Here is a 19,948-nt window from a genome sequence, read left to right as displayed (position 1 = left end):
GTTGTTTCAAAAATGGCTATGACATCATATATTCAGCTTCTGTATTTTATTTCTTCTGTCATGCTCATACATATATATGACTAAATAGAAATTAGTAAGTTATAAATTAAAATTCCAATGATCTTTAACCATTTATTTTGTCAACCATAGAAGAATTTACTAACCTTCATGTTAAATTCATTAACATGAAAAAATGTCCCTAAGGTGACCCTGGCATGAGAAAATTGAGCTAGGTGATGGTCAGCCTCCCTCAGCTGACTTTAGCTATCATTGCCTCTCTACCTGTCTTATCACTAATTTCAGGACCTTCACTTCTGATATCTTAAGGTGTTTAAGTGTTGCCATGACACTTCAACATATCTGAAATTAACTGAGCATCTTAATGTAGCAACTATATATGGTTTGGTTATCACACAGAAAAAAACAGAGAGGTGATAATTTGTGCTGCCAATTTTATGTTCCTTCTCCTTGGCTTTCAGCAGGCTGTAATTTATTTCATCAGCTTATGAGAACATAATGTGACAAGGTATTTTCTAGGTGAATTTAACCATTGCATATACACTGAATGCTGACAATGATTTGTCAGTCTGAAATGGTAGGTCACTGTGCCATTTCCTAAAAGCTAGAATAAGGTGTAAAATTTTCATAACAATGTAAAGAAGGTCTGTGATAATTCAGAATTTTCCCCTGTGTCCACAGAGAACTAATGCATAGTCAGCACCACAAAGAATCTGAAATTGGAAGGAAACCATGCAAGAACCACAGAAATGGAGAAAGACCATCTTAGAATGGAAAAAGCCATAATTTTGAGTTCTGGACTTAATGTTAATGTAAAACTTTGATCTATATGCAGTTCGTACATAAGGATATGGAAGCAGTAAGCATATGTTTGTCTTTCACCTTGGTTAAAAAGAAGAGCCTTGACTGCTTGACCTGAAAGACTGAGTATGTTAAGTGCATGTGGTACATCAATAGAAAGACTTACTGAATAGTTGCTCTAAAACAAATGTCAGAGTCTAGAGATAAACATCACTTTATTGTGCAATTATTATAGAAAGCTACTGTGAAAATTGTTAGATGTTGATTTATCTGGTCATGCTATAGTGTTTATTAGACTTTATTAATGTAGCTTGTCTTGTCTAGCAAACACGCTCTGCTCTTGTATAACTATGTTAAAATTGTAAAACTCTCGTGTAGTAACTCAGGAACTGATGAGAAAAAGGACAATTTTCCAGGCAAGGTGCTGGTGAAATATACTTTTTCCTTCTTTAAAGACTTATAAAACAATTTTACAAAACTGATTGTTTCTAGATAACAAAATGTAACAAAAATATTTTCCATTACCTACTGAAAAAGAAAACAAACAAAAAAAAATCCTATGTAGTTATTTGTTTAGAAAAAGGATAGTTTTACATTAAAAAAGAAATAATAAATAATCTCCAACAAAAAAAAACTATCAAAAAAATCACCTTCCCTGTCAAAAATAGAAGAAGAAAAGCATACTACATTATTTGATTAAGCATAATTCATTAGGAAACCAGGTTCATTTTGTTGTTAAATGTCTTTATGATACAAAACAAAAAAAGTACTTTAGTCGTCCAACATGGCAGGTAGCTAAAACAACCACAGAGCTGTTTGGTCACAAATCCACACCCTCCTTCATTGGGATGAGAGAGAGAATTGGAAAAAAGGTAGAATTCATGGACTGAGATAAGGACAGTTTAATAGGACAAGGTAAAAAGATAATAATGATGAGAAATTAATATACAAAACAAGTGATGCACAGCACAATTTCTCACCACCCATGGATGGATGCCCTGTAATTCCTGAGCTGCTCCGCCTCCCCAGATAACTCCAGCAGTTTATATACTGAGCATGACGTTGTATGGTATGGAATATCCCTTTGACCCGTTTGGGTCAGCTGTCCTGGCTGTGTCTCCTCCCAGCTTCCCGTGCACCCCCAGGCTTCTCACTGGCAGGCCAGAGCATGGGAAGCTGAAAAGTCCTTTACTGCTTAGAAACAACTGAAAACATCAGTATGTTATTAACAATATTTTCATCCCAACTCCAAAACACAACACTATACCAGTTATCAGGAAGAAAATTAACTCCATCCCAGCCAAAACCAGGACAAGTACCCATCTAATAATTAACTGATTTCTCAGTGGCTTATTATGATTACATACTGGTGCAACAAATCTTGTTCCATATGTTTTTTAGAGCGGTATCAACTAAACTTGACTTTTTCAGGACTTACCATATCCTCAGAATAGATCATTATGAATATGCACATACTCTGGGTGTGAAGTTTCTCAAACCACCACGGTACACAACCATAGTAACTTCTAAAATTAGAGTTATCAAGGTAAGATAGTAATTCCATATTGATGAAATTGACCCAATTTGTTGGTAAATGGGAAACAGTTGTTTACTGCCTGCAACTTTTCTGAATGCATTTTTCAATATGTTGATAATATTATAGTTGCTATGATGCTTTAAGCACAGAGGAAAGGCTAGGTTCAAAAAAAAAAAAAAAATCCAACACATTTTATTAGTTCACTAAGTTAAATCCTAACCTTTTATCTCTTCATTATTATTTTTCAAATAATTTAAACACTAGACATATTCCTTTGGTTTTGTTTGTTTTTTAAAATGAAAGACATTAAAGTCTGTAACACTGTGTAGACAAATGATACGTAGAATTAACATTGGAACAGCCTTGGAACGTTAAAGATTAGGTAAAGTGTGTGATACTTTTTAACGTACTAAATACGTGAACTGTGGATTGATCCAGTTGTGAGATACATGAGAAGACTCCTCCACATTGGGTGGAGGAGGAAAGAAAAATACATGTAGATGAGACATTGCAATGGAAAGGACCCATCTAGCAAACAGAAGTATGACATATGGCTAAAAAGAGAAGCACTTTCTTTGGGCAAATTTTTCTCCCTTCCCTGAGGGGTTTTGTGCTTACCCTAAGAGAGGATGCAGAGGGCCTGAAGTGAATGGAGTCAGTGTCTTCTGACTCTGAAAGGATTTTTCCTTTTCTGAAGGAGTTTTTCTTGGATACTGAACCATTTACTTTGGTAATGGCTGTGATTTATTTTCTTTGGGACTAATCTCATCCCATGAAAATTAGCGTAATGAGGAGAAAGCCCTGCTGTAAAGAAGGGCTGTAAACTCTCAGCAGAAGACAATGTCTGTGGGCTCCTACTGCTGTCACTGCAAAGATGAAAAGGTGATGTGTAGTCTCAGCGTTGCAATGGTCTATACAGCATTACCTGAGGCCCTGTACTGCCCTACCCCATTTCCTTTAAAGTGAAGAAGAGGACATGCAAGAGGAAGGGAGACAGAGGCATTCTTGAATATTACCTGATCATCAAATAAGACGTGAATGTTCACCAAGGCCCAGATCTAGTAAATACTCAACCCAACCACAGTATTTCTGGTCTAGCATTCAGATGTTGTTTATTGGAAAAATTAGGCCAAAATCCTCTGAACCCAATGCCCACTCAAAGGGTTGTCAATTAACATTAATTTGATTAAAATTAAATGAGCTTTAAGTAATATTGTTTTACAAGTGTTTCGGGGTTGGTTTTCATTCCATATATTTTCCACAGTTTAATTCTCAAACAATTATGCATCAAAACAGGATCTCTTTTCCCTCTGCTCGTAGATAGTTGTGGTCCAGTTTAAACTACAGAAACACTGAAAAACTGGGATACAATTTAATTCTTTTCATAAGAATCTTGTATATTTTAATCCAAAACCACATTTGGAATAAATAAATACAAGTCATTTGAATGAATAGTTATGAGATGAGATTGAATCTATTCTAGTTGACAAATTCCATAACCTTGACTATTTATTATGCTAATAATGCTAATGATTTTGTAACATTTGACTAAGAATTCTGATTTAAAGATTAATGTTTGCTAGGGAGCTCCTCACACTTCATGACAATATTCCACTGCAATATCACAGAAACTGTGTGTAATACTTAAAAATGGGGATAATTGCTGTTTAAGAGTCCAGAAAAGACTTCTAAAATGAAGATTTTAAAATATGTTAACAGATGCATTCACTATCTACTGTTGTATTAGCAAGCTAGTGAAAGGCAAAAGAATCTTCTTTCATTCATGTCCTAGCTTCCTACCTGATACCAAGAACAGTTTTACTAGAAAAGGAGAACAAGTTATTTATGTCTGTCTCACAAAAACACAAAACTCTGAGGATTCTATTCAAGATGAGCCTGTGGGAAATGAAAAGGCCAGGAACCTCATATGAGCACAGCAAAAAAGTTTAAAATTATACGATGTGTTTTAATATTTGCTGTATAACTGTTAAACAATCAGTTTCAAGTGAGACCTTTAAGAACATACTTTAGTTTGATATTTTAAACAAGAAATGTGTACATCCCTTAGAAAGGAGAGTCTGAAGAGTTTGCTTTTGTTAAAAAGACTAACACTTCCACAAAGAAAAGCTTTCCATTAAATGAGATTTTGATCCTCACATTAGCTCCTTGGTATGGAGAAATAGTCTCTGCTTGCTGTGTTCCCAAACTTTCATTCACAGAATCACAGAATCACAGAATCACTAGATTGGAAAGGACCTTCAAGGTCATCAAGTCCAACCATTCCTGTCAGAATAACTAATGCAGACTTGGCCCCTTTGTTTATTAGGGTCTTCTTTTAATTAATGAGCCAGGTCTCAAAAGGCCAATCTACCCCCACCTTTTTAACAAATTCATAGCTTTCTGATATGATATCTCTGCAATTAACTTGTTATTCATTCCTGTGCTATTTGACAATAACATTTATATGCAATCTATCATTGACAAAACTGTAGATGATAACTCTGGGAAAACAAGACATCATTAGTCTTTTTGCCATGAGGATGAAAGAAAAGTGGAGAGATGTAATTAATTATATTGGGCACTATATACTCTTCACAGCACGTATAACAGGTTAACTGGTCTGCTGCCAGGTTAATGAACATTGAGGGTGAAAGGAATGGTGTTGATGACAGGAACACAATAATGTAGCTTTAAGTCATTTTGCACACACTATCTACTCAACCCCATTTTTGTTTCTGAAAGCATCTGATACCTCATATATAGAAAAATATGTATGTTCTTTCAGAAGTTACAATGCCCTTTTTTTTTTTGAGGAATTTCTTCAGTAAATAAGATTATGCATTTTTCTTAGGCAAATATTTTCTAATCTACCTGCACTCCTCAAATCAAAATCAGTGAAGCAGTCAACCATTAAAAGGTATGTCTTTTGGGCATTAGAGACACATCATTCAGCTGTGTAATCACAGTTTTATTGTTATCTTGTTTTTTACAAAATTTTTGCATCAGCAGGAAGTGTTAGACATGATAGATGTTCTAAAATTATTAGTAAATAAAGGAAGGAAGTGTTCTAATATCAATGATTATTATTATTAATAGTTTCTTAGAAGATACAAAAAACTGGATCCTGGAAAAAGGTGCAGTTATATATGAAGTTATTTCTTCAGTATTGATAAAAAGTTCCCAATTAATAAAATATTTTCAGATTACATGTTCCCTTTGCTCTTATCTCTCTCATGCAGACACATACAGACTCATACATGTTAAAGCAAATAACCATGAAACACACATCTATACTTCTACCTTGGCTTACATCTCAGCCTGGTATGTAGGCCTGAAATGCTGCTTGTGCCCAGTGACTTGCACTGAATCCTTCTAGCACTTTATGTCAGTGGTCACTGTTGGTAGGATATTGTATTTTGTATGTATTTTCCCATTACTGAAGGACAGAACAAAGATGGAAGACAGAAATCTATCAAAATATTTGGGAGCAGGGTTTGATAGGACTTCTTTCTTTAAGTTTCAAAAGTAAACACATTTCTTAGAAAAAAATGATTACTTAAGGTGAGGTCAAGGATACTAAAAGGTTTGTGAACCTCAAGGAACCTTTTTGAAAAATTCAGCAGACTGCTGGACTGATAATGAAAATTGATATTGAGTGAGATTTACTTGACTTGAAATTTAAAATCTACTTGCCAGTTTCTGTGAGAGTTACATCTGTTTGATTTTTCTGTTGTTTTTTTTTTTTTAACTCAAGTTTTCTCAAGGTCCTGAAAAAAGCAAAATATAAAAAGAGCTTTCTCTTCTGAACCAGGAAAAACAATACAAGTGTCTATGAAATTTTTTTCTAGATTCTTTATTTTGAGTTGAGTGATGGAAAATTTTAGGAGACAGGTCCACTGAAGTTCCCAGTAAAAATAATTTCAGTGAAATATTTAAAATATAATGAAGTGTGAGATTGACTCGAACTGTTATTTCAGTTTCTTTGGCTGAACAGGTAATGTGGCAGCCCATGTATTTCAAACTGAACAACTTTTATTCATAGGCAACATTGCTTGATCAGCTTTTTAAGTAGGATTTTGGGGGCACATTGTTCTTTACTCATTAGTAAATTAATATTGTGTACAAAGACATGCAACACTTACATTAAAGCATAGCTGAAGTTTTCTGAAATAATGTGTTTAAATTCAGAAGAAAACATAGATAATGAGAATATAGAAACATAGGAATGAGACAAACCAAAGATACATCTAACCCTGTATTCTGTCTCAAACAATAATGTCCTTACATTAAATTTCCCCACGACCATCATCCCTGGCCCTTCAAGTAATTCAATCATATATTTAATCCACAAAACCTTTTAGAACTAGAATTAGGCTGGGGAAAAATTTTAAAAATCATATTATTGCTTTAATAGGATCAATAGACTTGACTTTATAATAATGAAAAATGTAGAACATAAGTAATATTGTATTACCTATTTTAGACAATATGCATACCATATAATCTTTTAGAAAAATAAATATATCTGTTCCTGATCCTTATAGAAATATGAGTTTATAACAGAAAAGTAGAATAATATCCACAGCCTGGTAATTCTGGAAAACTCGAAGCAACTTTGCAGATCCGCTGCAGAACATGTTATTGATGTGCCATAAATGCGCAAAGTAACCTCCAATTGACTGGCATGATCAATCTTACTGATAGAGTTCATAAACCTTAACCTATTGCCTAGAAAAGTGGCAAGAAAGCCATTAGATGTTTTTCTCTATGAAATCGATATATAACTTTTCTTAATTACCCTCAATATCAATATATTCACAAGATAATTTGAGAGGGGGAGAAAGATCTGCTGAGTAAACAAATGTACTTGGTAAATAAGCAGTGCTTAAGGGATATGCCATTTTAGGAGGTTTTTCATCTGTCACTAGGCTTTTGGAGCATGGAAAGAGCAAAGCCCATTCATTCACTGCAACGCTGAGCATCAGGGAGGTTTGCTGATAAGTCACTGTCCATCCAACGTAATATTCACAGAGAGACAGGTGCACACATCTGCTCTCTCTCCATTTTCCCCTCCACTTTGCATGCCCTAGAATATTGTGGCAAAGCACAGCACTCACATTAGCGCTGGGACATAATCCAGCTTCACTTGACTATAATTCAAAGAAGTTTTAGACATTTGTGTAAACGATATAAATGTGAACACTTGATTTTTACAGATATGCATGCATCAGTCACATGAAATTTTACTCTTCAGAGTACCAATCAGTCAATAGATGACTTAGGTATGAAAAAAAGTTTTTCAGATGTTAGGTCTATATGTGACCCAATTATTTCTCTCTTTCTCTGTAGGCTAGTTAGAAAGATTCTGCACTAAAAATTAACCCAATATAATGATCTCCAAGCACCTGCTTTAAGACCACAGCTGCATGCTTTCACATAGCACTATTATAGTGTATATAAACCATAGTACATGATTCTCGTTTTGAAGTTCATTGTGGCATTCCTGCTTAACATTTCAGTCTTCCTCTCTTTTGATAGTATGTCCCAAAATTATGTCATCAAGAAACTGAACTTCTCACTGTTAGTCTTAAGTCAGTAAAATGAAAATATTAAACAACTGTCCCAAAACAGATACTTGAAAACTTCCAGTAGATATTTTCTTCTCGTCTGATATTGTTCCAACACAAATCATAGTTGTTTCCAGTTCCTCAGTTTTGATAGTTTTATGCATTTAACATTCCCGCGCTAATCCCCATATTCACATCTTTCACTTATAATTTCCCATGAAGAGCCACATTAAATATTTGACTAATACTACTTCATTCTTGTCTAGGAAATAGGCTAACTTTTACAATCTGGCATGAACTTTCTTTTTGAAACCCACATAGAATTTTATGGGTTTTCCTCCCATTTACGTCATTTTTTCTTTCAAAATTCGTTTCAAAGTATCTCATAATACTTCAGCTGGACTAAGAGACCTGCACTTCTGTGACTCCTTCCCATACACACCCACCTTTTTCTGCTCATACTTTTATTCAAGACCTGTGAGAGTTCTCAGATATCTCATTTTTTTAATATTCTCCAATTATATCCTCCTGTCATGGTGTCATCTTCAGCTTGACAGACTTAATACAACTACTTGTTACTGACCTGCCATGGGGGCACGTGGCAATTCTTTCAGAAGAGATGTTATCTGATTACATCTTCCACAATGGAACTACAGTCTCTGTTTTGATGTCATTATAATATAGTAACTCCCTAAAACTTCCGTTACTATTCTCACATTCATGTTGGCAGTCTTGTCCATTTTAAAACATTTGCCAACCTTAAATATCTTGGATTTTCCTTATACCTTTCTAAATTATTTAATTTATATTTGTCAATCAATATTTTCCCATTTTTTCTAAGTTTCCCTTTTCAGTTCTATCCTCCTCAATATAACTACTTATTTAGCTACATTTTCAGTCCCTTCTTCAATGACTTCTCTGTAGTTTTGGGTAGATTTTAATAGATATTTAATTGAAATAAATCATAGAATCATGGAATCATAGAACCATAGAATGGTTTGGGTTGGACCTTTAAAGGTCATCTAGTTCCAACCCCCCTGCAATGGGCAGACACACTTTCCACCAGAACAGATTGCTCAAAGCCCTATCCAACTTGGTCTTGAACACTTCCAGTGATAGGGCATTGACAACTTCTCTGGGCAACCTGTTCCAGTGCCTTACCACCCTCATAGTGAAGAAGTTCTTTGTTATATCTAATCTAAAACTACCCTCTTTCAATTTAAAGCCATTATCGCTTGTCCTACCACTGAATGCCCTTGTAAAAACCTCTTCAGCTTTCTTGTAGGTCCCCTTCAAGTACTGGAAGGTTGCTATAAGGTTTCCCAGTAGCCTTCACTTCTCCAGGCTGAACAACCCCAACTCTCTCATCCTGTCTTCATAGCAGAGGTGCTTCACTCCTCTGATCGTCTTTGTAGCCCTCATTTGGACTTGCTCCAACAAGCCCATGCCCTTACGTTTGGGGCTCCAGAGCTGGATGCAGAACTCCATGTGTGGTCTTACAAGAGCAAGGTAGAGGGGCAGAATCACCTCCCTCGATCTGCTGGCTATGCTTCTTTTGATGCAGCCCAGGGTACAGTTGGCTTTCTCAGCTGCAGGTGCACATTGCTGGCTCATGTTCAGCTTCTCATCAACTAACATCCTCAAGTCCTTCTCCTTAGGGTTGTTCTTAATCCATTCTCCACCCAGCCTGTATTTGTGCTTGGGATTACCCCGACCCATGTGCAGGACCTTGCACTTGGCTTTGTTGAACTTAATGAGGTTAACACAGGCCCACCTCTCAAGCCTGTCAAGGTCCCTCTGGATGGCATCCCTTCCCTCCAACACGTTTACTGCACCACTCCGCTTGGTGTTGTCTGCAAACTTGCTGAGGGTGCACTGAATCCCACTTACCATGTCACCGAGAAAAATGTTAAACACCACCAGTCCCAATACTGACCCCTGAGGAACACCACTCATCACTGGTCTCCACTTGGACATCAAGCCATTGTCTGCAACTCTTTGAGTGCGACCATCCAGCCAATTCCTTATCCACCAAGCGGTCCATCCATCAAATCCATGTGTTTTCAAATTCTAGGCCTCTTTTGCTTCAGCTCTTCAAATTCTCTAGTTCATTCAGTTTTAAATTGAGAGCACACACAAGGGAAAGTAAGAATACATAGCATTTCAGTTAATATATGTTTGGGAGGTTCTTAGAATCTCATCTGCTTATTTAGAATAATAGTATATACCAAGCTGGCAGTAGGATAGAATAACTTCAACATACTGAAGTATACTACTCATTGGTGGTACAGTGCATAGAGTATATAAGTACTTCTGGACTTAGTCAATGGCTGGATATATTTTTGGGTGAAAACTTTGTATTTAGATTTTTTATTTATGTCCAAGTTCTGTTTTAGGTGCTTCTGTGCATTACTGGAATTAGACATCTCATACTGGTTGGCCTTACTAATTTCTCTTTCATCATGAGAAAATACTCATTTTTATTTGGTTAAGTTTTATAAAAACATGGAATATGCATACCACTGGTGACAAATAAAAAAAACCCCAAACTCCTGAAACATAGGCTACTGATATCTTGTTTCTTGTTTCCTTAAATTAAAAGTATATTGTTGACATAAAAAAAAAGTAACAAAAAAAAATCAAACCAGCAAAAACCCTCCCTTTGTGTATTGATAAAATACAGTCTTCACAGTTTGCCATAGTAAACATCTGGAGGTATGTTTACCTAGAAATGACCTGTTGCATGTTATGTTATCAGATCTTTGCCTGTTTTCAAGCAGTACTTAATACAAAACCTGTCAGCTATGAAAAGATATATTTTTTGTCATGTGAGTGATAGCTTTGGATGAGTTACACATTGAAAATGCCACCTGCTCATGAAGGCATAATTCAGACCTTGCAAATGTATAAATCCACTGATGCAGCTGTAAGATGTATCTTGTTGTGACTGTCACATCACTCATATGTTAAATGTCAAACCTGCCATGTTTCTTGATTGAAGTACTCTTAATAATGTAAGATACCTGATTTTTTTCTGTTATTCAATCAACACAAGGATATGTCAGTGAATAGCTAGCTTTTGAAAGCATCACCTAGAGAAAATAGTATCGGGTACATCTCGTCTGCATGTACTATCTCTACTTGTTTATAGTCATATCCTTCAGAAGAGTCACATTTCTACTATGTATTTTAAGTCTGCCTACTTGTGGAACTTGGGTGAAAAGGACACGAACCTTGAATTGAGTCAAGATAAAGAAAACCATACTGCATGTGAATTTCTTCTTGAGTCCTGTCAACTTTCTCCATTACAATACAATTCAAATATGAATACATAAAAATTTGAAAGTGAAAGTATGGGGGTCCGCCATCACTTTTTGACTTTCTAAAGAAAGATATTATGTATTCCCTGTTATGCTGCAGGCAGGCCAAAATGAAGTAAGTAGGAAACACAAAGAAAGGTAAAAATAACTGAAGTACTGCAGAGACCACATAAGTCATGATAGGTAAAGACAAGTACTGTGGAAAAGCTTAGGAAGTGCTGAAGGAAATTTAAGGTGTAAAGCCATTAAATGAAACCTATGGATTCAAGGCAGCTACAATGTATCCAAGACAGGTATTAAATGAGAGGTAAGCGGCGGTTATAACAATGGGAGGCTGAGGTTCACATTGAAGTCTATTAACTCCTCAGCTTGTAAGATAATCTGTTGTATATTTTTCTAATGTTGAATCTCCAAAGAACAGCAAAAACATGATTTTAGACAATATCTTTTTTGCCTTTTCTCTGTGCTAAGGGATACTGTAAACAGATGCAGCCTCCAGCAGCTCCAGGGCCAGGGTTTCCTCCTGCCAGGGACCCAGGGTCTCTGCCCAGGCTGAAGGACATGGCTGCCACTTTCCTCTTTGCAGGTTCAATCAGTAGCAAAGTTGAGCATGTATCCCAAAGACACATACACAGACACACACATACACTCACAAACACACAGGTCCGATTACACATACTGCCTCAGACAAGGTGCTGCCTTCAGCCAGCACCCAGATGCAGTCCTCACATAAACACAAGTGCAGACAGTCAACTGTCTCTCAGTCGGCTGGTCAGTATTGAAGGTCACTAGTGCAAGTGAGCGTGAGCAAACACACACACACACACACGTACTGTCCTGGGTTCGGCTGGGATAGAGTTAATTTTCTCCCTAGTAGCTGGCCTAGTGCTATGTTTTGGTTTTAGTATGAGAATAATGTTGATAACACACTGATGTTTTAGTTGTTGCTTATACTTAGTAGTGCTTATACTAAGTCAAGGACTTTTCAACTTCCCATTCTCTGACAGTGAGGAGGTGCACAAGAAGCTGGGAGGGAGCACAGCCAGGACAGCTGACCCAGACTGACCAAAGGGATATTCCCTATGACATAATGTTCTGCTGAGAGTAATTGGTTGAGGGACAGTGACCATGCCTCAGGAACTGGATGGACGTCAGTCACCAGGTAGTGAGCAATTATTATTGTGCATCATTTGTTTTGTATATTCTATTATTATTATTAATAATAATAACACTATTATTAATATTATTGTATTTATTCTTTTTCTGTCCTATTAAACTGTATTTATCTCAATCCACGAGTTTGAGGAGTTTTTTTCCCCCGTTTTTCTCCCTCATCCTGCTGGGCAGGGAGAGGAGTGAGCAAGTGGCTGTATAGTGCTTAGTTACCAGCTGGGGTTAAAACATGACACATATAAAGGATCTCTTGAGTACTGGTACTGTCCCTCTGTCCATCTGGTACCTGTGCCTGTATCCTGGGACCCCCCACCTGCTCCACAGGTCACTGACTCACATGCAGGTCCCTCCTGGTGCTCACCAACAGATGTTTGTCTCACAGTTGCCCTAAGCCCATGGGTTCTTCCAAATACTGGCACAGCCCTGCTGCCTGTCTGGTACACCTTCACAGTACCAGAATTAGAGGAGATACAGACATTTGCTCTCCATTCCAGCAGCCATCGCCAGGCACCTGGTGCTCAGCCCCTCACTCACCTCATCCCCCCATAGCTGATTTTCAGGACACACACCATTTTCACCCAGTGGCTGAGGCTGAGCCCCCCACCTGCTCCAGTTGGTGTCCCTGAGACCCCACTGCTCCAGCTGCTGACACCACCATCCTGGGGCACCTGCACCCCCATCTAACTGTGGTGTCTGGCCCCAAATCCACTCACACCCCCAGCAACTGGCACCTGATCCCTACAGCACTTACACCCACACGGGATAAGAAATGAGATGGTGCAGGGAGACCTACCACAGGATTTAAGGAGAAGACAGGTGCAGATCTGGGTCAGACAAGCATGCTGACTTGGCCATGGCCTGCATACAGCCACACCCTCTTATACACATCCCTGCCCACCTCTTACCCCTTTACTCCTCTGCATCCCCTTCCTCTACATGCTCCCTTCTAAATTTTGCATAGTCCCACTAACACTCCCCTCGAATATCCCAAACCTTCATGTTCTTGATTCCCCCTTCTTATGAGCGACAAAGCCCAAGTTGTTCCTCTCCAAAGCCACGCCCAGAGTTTCTTAATGGTCCATTAGTTCGTGACTGGAGACTTTTTGTTCTTGGCACTGTCTCTGCTATCCCTTGTCTATCAGCTTTGTGTCTGTGTATCTTCTTGTTTACCACTTCCCCCTTGACTTATTATCTCCTTTGCAGGAGAAGAGGTCCTTGATGGGATCACCTCCATGAAGTGGATGCTCTTGATTTCCACATGAGCTTACAGTCTGCCCAGATAGATTTCTTTTCACAGAATCACAGAGTCACAGAATCACTAGGTTGGAAAGGACCTTCAAGATCATCAAGTCCAACCATTAATCCAGCACCACCATGTCCCCTAAACCATGTCCTGAAGTGCCATGTCCACACATTTTTTGAATGCTTCCAGAGGTGGTGACTCCACCACCTCCCTGGGAAGCCTGTTCCAATGCCTGACCACCCTCTCGGTGAAGAAATTTTTCCTAATATCCAATCTAAACCTCCCCTGGCGCAACTTGAGGCCATTTCATCTTGTCTTATCACTAGTTACCTGGGAGAAGAGACCAGCGCCCTCGTCGCCACAACCCCCTTTCAGGTAGTTGTAGAGAGCGATATGGTCTCCCCTCAGCCTCCTCTTCTCCAGACTAAACAACTCCAGTTCCCTCATAAGACTTGTGCTCCAGACCCCTCACCAGCTTCGTTGCCCTTCTCTGGACATGCTCCAGCACCTCAACATCCTTCTTGTAGTGAGGGGCCCAAAACTGAACACAGGATTCAAGGTGCGGCCTCACCAGTGCCGAGTACAGGGGCACGATCACTTCCCTGCTCCTGCTGGCCACACTATTCCTGATACAGGCCAGGACGCTGTTGGCCTTCTTGGCCACCTGGGCACACTGCCGGCTCATGTTCAGCCGGCTGTCAACCAGCACCCCCAGGTCCTTTCCGCCGGGCTGCTCTCCAGCCACTCCTCCCCAAGCCTGTAGCATTGCATGGGGTTGTTGTGGCCCAAGTGCAGGACCCTGCACTTGGCCTTCTTAAACCTCATACAGTTGACCTCTGCCCATCGATCCACCCTGTCCAGATCCCTCTGCAGAGCTCTCCTACCTACCCCTTTCATCCTTAATGAGAACTAAAATATATTCTTACAAGTCTTGGTCAGGAAAATTGGTTAATGTTTGATAAGAATAACTATAATAGTAATAATAATAGCAATAAAAACAACAACAGGAATGATAGGAAATTGAAGAAAAATCTAATTCAGAACAACTTTTAGAGGAGCCACTAATGAAACCCTGTCTCTCATAAAATCACTGACAGCTTTGCCATTGATTTTACTAGTGTTATGACTTCAAACAATGTCTTTTACATGGGGTGTTAATGAAATGCTTCTGGGCTTGGGGAAAACAGAAGAAAAAAGTACTATAAACAGCTATGCCTTGATGGGCTGACAGTTTTTCAGCCTACTTCAAATCTTCATATTCCTTCTTTACTCACCCTTTGTGATACTCAAAGTATTAATGTATTTCACAATATATTGCACTTTTTAATGATTAACTCAGTTCTATTTCTGGACCATTTAAGCAGAAGTTTTCTCTTCCATATAACTTGTGGTTTTCTTACTGTAATGTCCAAACAGAAAATTAATTGGAAAGATTGCTGTGTAGGAGTGACCTTTTTTTTCTCCTTTTTTTTTTTCTTTTTTCCTATATGGAGAGACCTAGATGGTAAGTCAGAGATTGCCCTTCTGCAGCCTATGTGACTCAGGAGCTGCAGTGTGTCTATGACGTGAGACTACTGTCTATCAGTGCTCTTTTATGTTGACGGAAGGTTGAGAGGGTAGATATCAGGGTGTCCTACATTTTTGCTGAGCAAAAAGAGGTCAGAGGTATCACTTTCAAACAAGGTAAAGATAATGTTGTTAAGCCACAGGAAGTATATGAGAAAATGGGGTTGGTATCAAAGGGGACTCTTGTTAGTAAGGTGAGTAGTGTAACATGCCCAAAGGCTTCCCTACTGCATTTAGATTGTTAGAGATAATAATAAATGGTGCTGCTGTCTTTGGATTTTGCCCCACAAAGACTTCTTTTATCTTTGTTTGTCTTTCTGACTGAGGCTATAATTTATGCTTTAGTCATTGTTGGACTGGGGCTTACTTTCCCACTGCATGACATCTTCTGTGTTCAGTGAAAATGCAGTGTACAATATGAAGAAGTTAGAACAGAAAGGAGACTCAAATCTTGATTCCTGCGATGCAATTTACTTGAGGACAGCCTTGCTCAGAAATAGATAAAAGCAGTGGGTCTTTTTTCATAATTAATTAAATTATTTTTTTCATAATTAATCACAGTTTCTACTGCCAGAAGGCATCACTGAGGCAAAAAAGTTAGGACTTAAAGATAATTAAACTTTTTTTGAAGGTAAATTAATATTTTGTATAGTTTTTTTCAGAAATATGAAATTGTTCTTGAAAGCATAAGCCAGTCAAATAACACAGAGCATTTCCTAGGTTCTTAAAAAAGCCCAGCAGAAAATGCATTTAAAGACCAAATCAGTGGAGACTGAATGCAAGCAATATTTAAATTGAAAAGGATTTTATAATAAAATATATCATCTTTTTATGTTATAAAATACTTTTGTTTCAAATACCAGTGGCATTACTGAAGTTCCAGTGGTTCCAATTAAATTCTAGCTCAAACTTTTAAAATTATAACCATGAAGATGAATTAAATTGTACAAAGGAATAGTTCTGTCTTTGTTTTTATGAAAAGACAAGTCACAGTGGATAACTGTAAGCAACACACTTCAGAATTCCTCAAGATTTTCATTATTGAAGGCCTCTTGAGGTGCAGTGGAGGATAGGATACATTTTCCTCTGATACCAGTTTTGTTGTGGACTCAGCAGTTTGTTCTTATCTTGGCTAGCTAATTCTGTGAAGGTGGAAGGCAGGTATATTTGTATAGGTGCAGTCCAGAGTGATTAAGGATTCTGTAGCTTCTGTCTTAATATTTTATTTAGTTTTGGTTGTTCGCAGTGTTGTGATCACTTCTCATTTGCCTTCAGTGAACAGAATATATCCTAGTTGTGTGAGAGATGAATAAGTAGGATTGAAGTTTGTGAAAATATGAGGTCAACAAAAATACAAACTTTTAATTTTTTATTTCTGTGAACTGCACAATACAGTTAGCTCAGCGATGACAATAAGATTGAATGATACTTTAAAATGTTAAAGAAAATTTCCTTTCCCCTTCATTAAAAGCAATATAAGCACATGGAAAAAACAGGACTGTCTGAAAAAAATAGAGTTCTGATATTATTATTTAAAATATCACATGAAATAACATTATGTATGTCATATCAAAAGTATAATGCATATTGAATACTATACATTTTACATTATATATCATTATATTGTATATGTTACATGTCATATACTGTGTATTGTATCTTTTACATATCTTTTTGTCATTCATCTGTGTCCTATTTTCAGCTGGGATAGAGTTAATTTTCTTCACAGAAGCCAGTGTAAGGTTATGTTTTGGATTTGGGATGAGAAAATGTTGATAACGTTGTTGATGTTTTGGGTTGTTGCTGAGCAGTCAAGGACAGTCCAGCTTCTCGTGCTGCCCTGCCAGCGAGCAGGCTGGGGGTGCCCGGGGAGCTGGGAGGGGACATGGCCGGGACAGCTGACCCAGGCTGGCCAAAGGGATATTCCCTACCATACAACATCATGCTCACTATATAAAGCCGGGATGAAGAAGAAGGAAGGGGTGGGGGAACGTTCAGAGTGATGGCGTCTGTCTTCCCAAGAGACCATTAGGCATGACGGAGCCCTGCTTCCCTGGAGATGGCTGAACACCTGCCTGCCCATGGGGAGTGGTGAATGGATTCCCTGTTTTGCTCTGCTTGCGTGCGCGGCTTTTGCTTTACCTATTAAACTGTCTTTATCCCAAATCATGAGTTTCCTCACTTTTACTCTTCCAGTTCCCTCCCCCATCCCACCGTGGGGGAGTGAGCGAGCGGCTGCGTGAGGCTTAATTGCCAGCTGGGGCTAAACCACAACAGTCTGTATTCATAAAATACAGTGGCAGAAGAGATTACTCTGACTACATAAAACAAGCACTTCTCCAACATCCCAAAATATCATTTCCCTACCTTACTTTTGCATTATCTAATAGTTGCTGCTCACACGTAAAGTCAGAGAGAAAAGTAATAGTATCACACAGACACTGTCCATGTGTGGTTTGTGGCACAGTGAAAAGGAGGCTGAGAGATCTTGAATTCAATGTTGCTAAAGAGTGTCTGTCAAGATTGTGTAGCTCATTCTCCTGTACCCCAGTTGAAGAAAGTAGCACCGTACAGAAATTCTAACGTACATTAGGATCAGAAGAAAGTGAATAGCTGCCTTAAAAAAAACAGTGTTTGAAAGATCTTCTTTTAGAAAGGCAGCATTAAAGTGACACATGACGTGACAAGATATCTTTAAAAATACAACAAACCTGTGGTCCACTTTCACTGGATTTTTTTTTGTTTTTCCCCAGATTCTTCTTCTCCTAACACCTGTTCCTCTTAGCTGGTGTTGCCAGTGTTTGGAGCTTTAGCGTAGGGAGGATGTTGCTTACGGTATTAATATGGTGTCATTTTATTCTGCTCAGAGCAGATCTAATTAATGCCTAATTAAGAATCCACCCAAGGTCACTGATGTCAATAAAGCTGAACAAATGTTAGGATGGCTGACAGTTTGGGGAATCTGCCTGTCCAAGTCCTAAGCCTGTTGTGAGGCGCTGGGCTCTCTGTGTGTATCTTAAGGAAGGTGCCAGCTTCATTTTGAATAAACAGCCTCAGCCATTTTCTGTTGTCTGTTTGCTTGCCTTTTGGATTAAAAATGTAGTACATAACCTGCAGGAATTAGAGAAGACTCCAGTATCTGCTATCCAAAATTAGCTGTTTCCTTTCAAAGTAAATTATTTTACAGTAAAACACACCTTAGCAATAAAAATATCTGGAAAAGTTTCACATGGTAGGGATGATCCTTTACTCACTGGATTAGAAAGTGATAAAATGGCATTTGTTTCTTTGTCACAGTCTTCAATTCAGACTGAAAATTTGCTGTCTCTGGCAGGAGCTGTGGGAACCAAGCAAAGCCTACTATCTGAAATGTAAATTGATCTCTTTTAACAGACAAGGAATGACTAAGCTGGAGGTAGGAAATGTATGTAGCATTTTATTGCTGTTTATGAATGTTTGCTTGCATTTGGCCTTGGAGGTGTACAAAATATGTAAAGTTTGACTGCTTATTCCCATGTATATTATTACCCTGAAAATATTTTTCATAAAAAGGATGACTAGTACTTTAGTGTACTTCTGGAGTCACACTGGGAAAACTTGCACGTCATAACTCTGAGTTACTAAACATTTCCTACTGGGGAAGAGCACGTGTAGATATTCTAAATCTGGGGCAGTTTCTGTACCTTGTGCTGAAGCAGCAGGCTTCATCAGGCACATGGATGGAAATCAGTAAATGAGCTAGTTAACCTCTAGCAGAGCGGTGACTGCCCAGCAGTTTGATCTTTTTTAGATTTCTTTTCATCAAAAGAAATTTTCAAAAGGACTTCCTTTAGCTTGGTAAGAGGAAGTCGTACTTAGAAAAAAATGGATTTGATTGATTGTGCTTATTCTGAAACAAAAAAGTAAAAATTAAGATCACTTCCCTTTCATACAAAGTCTGCAGAATTTACGGTCAGCTCCACTGGAAAATTTGCCTCTTGATAGAGCCTAATTTCCTTTGAATTCTAATCCTAGTGTCTCAAATTCTTTTTCATATACATGGGATTTGAACATAATACTGTTTTTTAACATAAGGCATTTTATTGTTGCGGAAAAATAACTCATTTAAGTATGGCAGCTTTGCATAAGGCATCTTTCCATTTTTATTAAAAAAAGTTTATTGTAACTTTTTTGAATGGTAGTTCATCAAGAACTTATAAGTAGAGGAAAAAAACCAGAAAACATCAGACGCCTATACTTTTACCTCAGCTTAAGTTGTACTACAAAATATGACTACTTTTCCAAAATAAATAATTATTTTTTAATGTATGTCATAGCAAATCACATATCTCTGTTCTGTTACTCAGGTTACATTTCAGTCAGGTTTTCTTAACATCTGGCTTTTAAGTTTTGTGGGCTGTTTGTTCCTTTTTTTTGGTAAGCCACTATATCTCTTGTTCTGTTATTTAGGTTACTCTCCTTTGGATCTAGCAACATACACACAATAAATATTTTAACATAATTTTATATCTAGAAAATTACATTAGGAAAGTAAAATAGCATGAGCTACCTTCAATTAGTCCTCACTGCTAGCTATAGTCAAGGTAAAGTGAAGGTGTAGTCAATGTTTTAAATTGCCCTGCAGTCTAGAGATCAATGCCTATAATACTATATGTTGTTGCTTTGAATTGAATAGCATAAAGTTGAATTAAACTGTGCAGACTAGTCCTAAGGATCAATATGC

Source organism: Phaethon aethereus (genome assembly GCF_964289735.1).
Source record: "Phaethon aethereus genome assembly, chromosome: 1".
NCBI lineage: Eukaryota > Metazoa > Chordata > Aves > Phaethontiformes > Phaethontidae > Phaethon > Phaethon aethereus.
Note: the sequence above shows the minus strand (reverse complement) of the source record.